Source organism: Sardina pilchardus, chromosome 15 (genome assembly GCF_963854185.1).
Source record: "Sardina pilchardus chromosome 15, fSarPil1.1, whole genome shotgun sequence".
Classification (NCBI taxonomy): domain Eukaryota; kingdom Metazoa; phylum Chordata; class Actinopteri; order Clupeiformes; family Clupeidae; genus Sardina; species Sardina pilchardus.
Window position 1 is genome coordinate 7,347,418 of NC_085008.1, and position 9,204 is coordinate 7,356,621.

Consider the following 9,204-nt stretch of genomic DNA (forward strand, 5'->3'; position numbering starts at 1 on the left):
GTTGGGATTTTATTGGGAGAATAAAATGTCTCCAGTTCAATTTGTCTGTTTGTCTGTCTGATGTATGCAGGCTTACAAAAATCTAGTCTTCATAAAACTTGCTAGAAAGGCGTAGTGTGTGATAAATTATGCTTTCTAAACAAAGAAGAGCAGGTAAGGGCCAATAGGGTTGATTGACAGCCATCACTCACCCCACTTCCGTTCACTCACATGTGATCTCCACTATTGGCATCCCAGGACCATGGTCAACTACCAAGCCAAACTCACTATTTCCTGCGCTCAGTTGACTGAAGCAATCCAATGAGTGAACTGGTAAAATGGGAATTCGATACATTTACGTTGTGACTCCAACTCATGGTCAACAAGCTTAGATTAACTTTTGCCACTTAGTGGAGGTCTGCACTCTCTGTTGCCAGAACTTGCCACTCTTCACAATGGCCACCATTTCAAAACAAGCCAGATGTTTCTATCTTCTCTCACATGTATCGTTCAACCAAGAGTGACAGCCAGCTGTCTCTATCAGCCATTAATTTCTTGCTGTTTGACATGATTTAGTAGTCCTTAATGAATGAATTGAATGAATTGCATTAATGAATTAATGAATGCTTAATTGACATCTGAACTAACCTCGTTGCACCAATGATGATTGGTTAATAATTTGTCAAACTCGAATGTGGACGTAGTGTTGTCATACTGATGTTGGTGCAGCTGCTATGGTTGGACCTAATAGAAGAGGAAGCCTGAACATGTGAGGTTGGTGAGTGAGGTGCTTTGAGGCTGAGAAATCACTATGGAATGATTTTCGTCCCATATGAAAATAAGTGTGGAATCTATTACTGTGACCTATTCAAAAATCACAGAAGACGACGGTTAAATTAGCATGCAGATTTACAGCAGGCTAAGGTAGAATGGCATTTGGGTCTGGATGAGGATCAAAACCTTTTTCCTGTAACACCCCAGGGCTAGGATGAAGAAAAAGGATGGAACGTAATGAAATAAAACATCTGTTTCCATTCAGCTCTGGACTTTCACTGCTCCAACTTTCATTGGAATTTTAAGGTTTCCGGATATGACTGGGTACCCAACCTGGAGAGTGAGTGCCACCACACTATGTGCTTATGTGCATGGGTGTGTGTCTCTCTGCCTCTGTGTCTCTCTCTGCCTCTGTGTCTCTGTGTGTGTGTGTGTGTGTGTGTGTGTGTGTGTGTGTGTGTGTGTGTGTGTGTGTGTGTGTGTGTGTGTGTCTGTGTGTGCGTGTGCATGTGTGTGTGTGTGTATGTGCACATATGCATGTCTGTATTTGTCCAGAGATCATAAAGTCTGGGTCAGTGACTAAACACTGACTTCCCTGTCTCTGTTTCAAACCTTCCGCTTCCGCTCCTACACCTCAGCCCTATTTACACAGGCCAAGACCCTTCCTATAAGACACTGACTCAAGGAAACCTCTACGCTGTGCTCACCTACGTCTGACGTCCTTGTTTTAACCCTTATATGATGCTCAGATTTTGTACCCTTTCTGTCGGTGAGGGCTATGCTGATGTTTCTGAACAGAAGCAATTTCTTCACTCGTGTGCAGCGTCAAAGGATAGGTCCACAGAATTCCGTATCAACAGGCAGGGGTTTATTCCAGTTGTCCAATGTCACAAATAGTACATAAAAACGGACTCTTATTTCTCAAACTGATACGCTACGCATTCAGGTAAAATCTATTTACAGTATATAAATTCTTGTCCTGATAATATATTGTAGAGGCCTCAAAGACTCAAAAAGTTCAATGATCTTCATGCCACATATTTAATATTTGTAGAAACATACAAAATGCACTTAATAAAGATGACAGCTAACATATACGTTTCTCTGCAGCAAAGAACTTACTCAACCTACTTCTTTTACATTGAAAACAGCAAATGTATCACTAATACAGTACATATCAAGGAAGGAAACTGAACACAGGCAATTCATAACACAAAACGAGCTAGACAGCTAGCATGGAAAAGGCACTCAATAGAAGAGCTGTATGGCTTCATTCGCCTAACAAAACAATGCCACAGGGCTCTTGTTGTAGGAGGTTTACCACCTACTCTGAGTTAACTTAGCCAGGTTTATCGCTAAACCACGTACTTGGAATACCCCCCAGAAGATCGCAAACAAACCTTAGCCAACATCACTTATAAGCGCCTTTAATCTCTGCTAGATCACTTTCAACAATGTTCAAAGATTATTTTTTGTGATAAAACATCTACAAAAAATCTAATATTATTTAGATACACTCCCAAATCGGCAAAAGTAAGGACGTTTTGTAAAATGTAAATAAAAAGAGAATGTGATAATATTCAAGTCTAAGCATTGGCAGCAAAAAGGAACCGGATCGAAAAGGATCGATTTTTGTAAATAAAAGTCTTGTCTATTTCATAGAAAATATAATAATAATTTTGAATTTCATGTGAATGACATGTTTCAAAAAACGTTTACGCGCTACCCTAATTAGTTATCATTACACAACCTTTCCAGCATTTTACCCCGTCCCAACATTTGATATGTGGTTTGTGTCCTTTTTGCAACTACATGAGTTTAAGAGATTTTATTACACTCTGTTTTTATTCACAATGTCCCAACTTCTTATACTGTAATACCCCAATATCTGATTTGGGGTTGTACAAATCCACTTTTGTAAAGACTTGGGTGGCATGAATCATGTATATTGTGGAAAATTATGAAATGAGAATACTTTCATTGATATTTTTGTTTTGTGATACTGTACTCGTTGAGGAGGTCCTTCAGTGTCTCCAGCAGCTCCAGTGGCTCACAATGGGGTTCTCTCAATGGTTCACTATAGGGATTACTGCTGTAAAATAATGTGTAATAGCATAATTTCTTATTACTGTGACCACAGTGAGGTTCCTTCAGTGGCATACTCTGGGGATCCTCCAGGAGTTTCAGTGGCTCACTGTGGGGTTCCTCTCAAGGCTAGCCTAGAAGTTCCTTAGTGCAAACTCATCTCCAAATTCACTTTCACGCTCGCTTTCACTCATTTTTCACTCACTCAAGTCGTCCTCAGTTTCTGAAGATCACATCACTATCTCACATGTCCACTTTTTACTCCATGGTTCTCTAAACAGAGAATGTTTTCCCAAATCTCTCCTCCATCTCTTGTTCATTGAGGGGCGTATGCACAGGGATTTTACTTAAACTATATTGACTAAACTGGTAGAGCTATTTATCGGTGCAGATTTGAGGTGAGGGGATAAAGACTGCAGGAAAGCAGGAATGTCTCTGGCTTGGAGTGAACGAGAGAGAGTATACAGTATTTGTGAGTGTGTGTGTGGGGGTGTGTTTGTGTGTGCGCGCTTGTGTTTTTCTGTAGCCTGCACATTGTATATCCAGGTCAATTTCACCCAAACATCTTGAAGAATGTAAAAGTGTAGGCATGTGTTTTGGTGTGTTTACAATTTTTTTGTATCAGACTGAAAAGCATTATTCTTGTATAGTTTCTTTTTTTTTTTATTGAAAATAATAATAATAGTAATAATAATAAACGGGTCGATTTGATACACATGGCACCACTCGCATGTTCTCTGTTTAGCTTTGGAAAGAGGAGGTCAAACGGCTTCCGCCGGTAAGCAGTCAAGCGCCTCCGGCGAGAACCTGCGCTGCGTGTTTGCACTGTAGGCAGTGTGGAATGCAGGGAGAATGTGGGAGTGATACTCGGCTGGCTTATCTCAGTGGAGTGGAGTGAAGCCTGAGAGGCCCCACACGGCACGTTGCGTACCTGGCCCCCGGAACTGTGACCCCCCCACCCCCCCCCAAATAACCCAGCTAGACACGGAGCTCCGTCATGCTGACTCAGACCGGCTAGATGCAGGGAAATCAGTTGTTCCTTGAGGTGGGATTCCGAGTCTGGGTGCTCTTACGGTGAGTGGGGCTGACAGAGGACCAAATCATGGCAGGGCTGAGTCACAGATGCACAGACACACAGAGAGAGACCGTGTGTAGCCATACATGGCGCTGGCCCTGGGGAGGAGAGCCCGAGGCTGTGACGAGCTGGAGAGCTGTGATTGTTCTCACCGTGATCACCTTACCTGCTGGAGGAATGCGGACCTGTGGACTGCAGCAAAGGTCTGCCAAAGCTCTGTAAGGACCCATCTCTCACATGAAGATGGAGTCCTGAAACACCTTTACAATAAATAACCATTAACATTCTTGATATTGCTGTAACACCAACATAAACTCAGGACACATTCCAGAGTTTCCAGGTTGTGCAACGTCAGACCGACACTATGACTTAGTTGTATGATATTCAATTAGCCAACATGCAATCCATTATGTTGAAGTGCACTGCTCTCTGGGCCACAGTGAATAGTTTCCACTGTGTAAATAATCAAAGTGAATCATGAGAGGCACGTCTGATCACAGGTTGGTTTGTTTCATTAGGAGGCCTATCATGATGGTAGCTCAGAATGAGGTGGGCATGGGCGCCTCTGTAGGTGTGTCACAAACCCATTCACTGACCGAGCCTGTAGCCAATCAGCTGAGAGCTACACAGGCTAGGACAGGATAGTATTACAAAAATTGTCTGTCACACACGATTTGATATAGAACAGATGTTTCATCAATGTCATGGATTGAAGGGGTAGGGGGATGATTTTGTTGCATGACTGAATGAACGAATTAATGAATGAATGAATGAATGGATGGATAGATGGATGGATGGATGGATGGATGGATGGGAGAAATAGAAAGATGGCTTCAACTGAAATACTCAACTTCAAATCTCCCTCTGGTCCTAAACACAGATCTATAGATGTAATATAGTTTGACAGGCTAGTTGCCAGGATTATTCTACACTGCAAGATCTGCTTGTCTTACCAACTGTTAAGACTGTTAACCTAATAATACCTATAACATAAATGTCAACTGTCATAGAGTGCTGTTGGCTGCCAGGGTGTTAAGCAAATTTGACTTAAATGCTAGCAAAGTTGGCTGCCAGTGCATCAGACAAGTTCATCTTGATAAGACCTGTTAAAATAACAGACTAATGATTGCTAATGAAGTCAAAATCATCTAACAAGACAGCAAAAGGTAAATCTCATAAAAACTAAAACCAACAGCAAAAATATTTTTTCATCTTGGTACAATTAATACCACTTGGTTTGAAAAGCAAATGTTGCATTGTATCCTACCCTGTGTTATTGGTGCTGTGTGAGGGTCTGTCCATGACTGGATGCTGTTTTGATACTGCCATAGTAACCTGGAATGCCAACACCAACTGCCACACCCCATTACACATGAATGACAAATCATCTACTGTACAAAGGTCCCACATGTGGTCACCATTACCCTGGCACAAACATCTGTAACTGTCACCTGTCACCACTTTTTTTACATACATACACCTGTCTGTTACTCATTCCTCTTTCCTCTAATAGTAACCTGTTTCCTTTAATCATTCCGTTTCAGTGTGTACCTGCATTGCCTGAGACTTTTATGAGTAAATCACAGATGTTCACTCTTTGTGGTGGCACTGCGAGCAAACATGACTTGCCTATTGGGAAAACCCTCTTGAGTGGCTTACTAATAAAATAAACAGCAGGTTGCCTATGCTACCTGAACAATACACATTGTCCTGTAGGCTTATCATAGTTTTACTGTAAGGCAGCACACCACCCTTAATGACCTTCAACAGCCAGCAAAACCAATAAATAGATCTTTTGCAAATAAACAACCCCTTGTGAGGCTACATATATATGGGTAATTCTTCAACTATGGGACTTTTTGGCTAGGCATTTTCAGAAAATTCAACATCTTTCAATGACATTTTTTTTCATAGTTCAATTGTGTGTGTCTAGTTCAATAAATAATATATTTTTTGCCATTTCATTCCAAATGTTTAACTGTTTCCATCATACAACAAAACATGTGTTTTCATGCAAAAATACCAAAACATCTACTGTTCCAATTGTATTTTATTAAATATTACACACATATCTGCTCAAATCTTAAAGTTATTAATTTTCCAGAAATGCATGATTTAGGCCTATTATTTTTATATGATTATCTTGACATAAATACTGTGATAGAAATGACTGTGTGTGGCGGAAATGACAAGTGTGGTGGAGATGCCATAATGACAATACATAGACAAATTTAATATTTAAAAGCATCACAATTAAAAATTGTGACATAAAAATTATGTTTTTGTCTGCTATACTGTATTTGTTTAGTACTATGAAGCAAATAAACTACGTTTTAGCGTGGGCAATGTCATTTCCACCTCAACCAAAAAGTGGTGGAAATGACTGCGACGGAAATGACATTGTGCCCCTTTTCATCTAAAATCTCATGATATTTAGCCTTTTGATGCAAGTTGTTAGACTTACCATTATATACACAAAAAAACACACAATATGGCCCTGAGCTTTTCAAGCTGCTTTTGACATCCACATGAAATATGAGCCGAGTGGAAATGATGCCAATAAAGATATTTTCATTTCCATTCATCTTTACCTGGATCTTTCTTCCTTGTATTAATGTCTATGGAAGTCACCCTTTGTCCATCCATAAAACCCTCTGTGGAGTATCTACTACTGTAGTTACTAGGTACACAAACCTAAAATCATGATCTCAGGATTATATTTTATGCAGTGTGGTGGAAATGACAGCGAAACCATGGGACAGGGCTTCATCTTATGAAAAATATAAGAAAATGTGAATAAATATTGCAATATATAATATGTATCATTGAAATAGACTGTATTTCATCATTTGGACTGGAATTCTACATTATCTCACAATTTGATTTAGAATTAAGAGAGGTTGAACGCCCAAAGTCTGGCCTTGGGACAGGGGGAACACAGTAAAAATGATGTATAAAAGACCTCATATTACTTATAATAAGAATAATTGTGCCATGGTTATTTTTTTATATGTAGCTCTTAGGGTGTAGTAAGTTTGACAAAAAGAAAAAATCTTTTTTAGTTTTTTTTATTTCTTCCAGGGACATGAGAAGTCCTGTAGTTGAAGAATTACCCATATATATACAGTATATATATATATATAGATATATACAGTATATATATATATACTGTATATACAGTATAGACATGTAGACATGCGTTTTTGCACTTACAGAACACAAAATGTATTCAATGTATTGAATAACTGACTACGACCCAGTGACGCCAGAAACACATACTCAGCTCAACTCAACACACATGCAGCTAAGGCGCCTGGTTTACAAAAACTTTCCATTGCGTTGAAAATTTTTCGGAATTACCGAAAGCCTCTCCACAGGCTTTGTTTTTTGTCGGTAGGATTGCTGGTAAACGTAAAGGCCATCTGACTCATATTTTCATCAAACGATGGGAAGCATTCGGCGGTCCAGTCCTGGAGAAGCCAGACACGGGGCTCCACACATTATTGTCTATAATCAAAGGAGCCTCCATTAATGAGGGAGTCAGCGCAAGTGAAAGGAAGCCTGTGTGTGTGTGTGTGTGTGTGTGTGTGTGTGTGTGTGTGAAACTCTATACAGAGAATTCCTGTAAAGGGAATGGCTCTGCTTTAATGACTCGGGTGGAGTGGTGTGTGTGTGTGTGTGTGTGTGTGTGTGTGTATAGAGGGTATGAATGTACAAGTGGTCCTTATTTAAGTGATGCACACTTAGTACACTGCTTGTGTGAGTATGAATGTGTGTGTGTGTGTGTTGTGTGTGAGTGTGCGTGCGTGCGTGCGTGCGTGCGTGCGTGCGTGCGTGCGTGTGTGTGTGTGTGCATGTGTGCGCGTGAGTGTGTGTGTGTGTGCACGTGTGTGTGTGTTTGAGAGGGTGTGCTCTCGTACGCGAGGCCTCTCCTGGTGTGCCGGGCGAGTGTGTTTGAACATGCTTGAGGGATCACCTCATGTCTGAACTCTCTCCATTCTCCACTCTCATCCGTTCACACGTTTCTCAGTTTCACTGATCATCGTACCCCCCCCCCCCATCTCCCTTTTGGCCTCCATTGTATGCTCACTTTCCGACCAATCCGTTCTTTTTCCCCATGCATTGTGCGTCAGAGCAGCGAGGGGGCCTCAGCAGTGGGCCCCTATGGAGACGGCCCCTAACCTAACCCCTTCATTAAATCCTGTGACGGTGGTGGGAGGCAACTAATTGAGGATTCGATGTCAGTTAGGGCCCATGACTCCCCCAGTCTAAGGGCTCTCATCATGAGAGAGTTTGTCAATGCTAAAGGGGTAATCGATCTTAATTGCCTGGTCTGTCCCAGTGACGATGTATGCTAATGAGCACAAGGGATAGTCAAAAACAAAGCCGAGAGCCAAGGAAACTCCAGTCATTCCACAAATATGACAGACTCAGTGCAATAATATGACATTTAGACGTCATAATGCCCTTGTGGTTTTGGCCTGAAAAAACATAATTGCCCGTTTTATTTAATTAATCATCATTGTCATGTTTCACAATGTTACGAATGTCAGTGCAGCTTTAGTTAAGTGACGTGTCATTCAGCTGTCTGAATGACCTGATTTCTGTACAGTGAAATGAAAGAGAAACAAAAACATTGGCAGAGAGTGTGTGTGTGTGTGTGTGTGTGTGTGTGTGTGTGTGTGTGTGTGTGTGTGTGTGTGTGTGTGTGTGTGTGTGTGAGTGTGTGTGTGTGTGTGTGCGTGTGTGTGCGCACACGTGTGTGTGTGTGTGTGTGTGTGTGTGTGTGTGTGTGTGTCTAAGAAAGAGACTGAATGAAGAGTGAGATCGGCATCTTCACTCCAATGGGGATTTTCCTTTAGTTTCCCTTTGCGTGTGTGTGGTGGGGTGTGTGGGTGCACCCTCAACTTCCTCTACATCGCTTCATCATTAATTGACTCCGTATTTTGACCTTGTCCTAAACTCTTCCCATTCTCTCTGTCTCGCCAGATGACCACCAGTGTCACTGACCAAAGAAAAGCTCCACTGTCCACTGGAGGCAATGGACGAAAGTGGTCGGACTCGAGCCTAGGAGACGTGGAAGAGGTGAATGTTTGCAGACAAAAGCTGCTGTATTTTTCCACTGCTCCTGCGTTTACTGTAAAGTCGCTTGTTGTAGAACCTTCTCTCCCCCTCCCCAGCTTCCTCCGCCCCCAGTTCCATGCAGCCAAGACTGACTCTCCGGAAGGAATTAGAAAAATGGCGCCCTCTAGTGGTGTCCATCGGGAACCGACAAATCCATACTGCAGGCA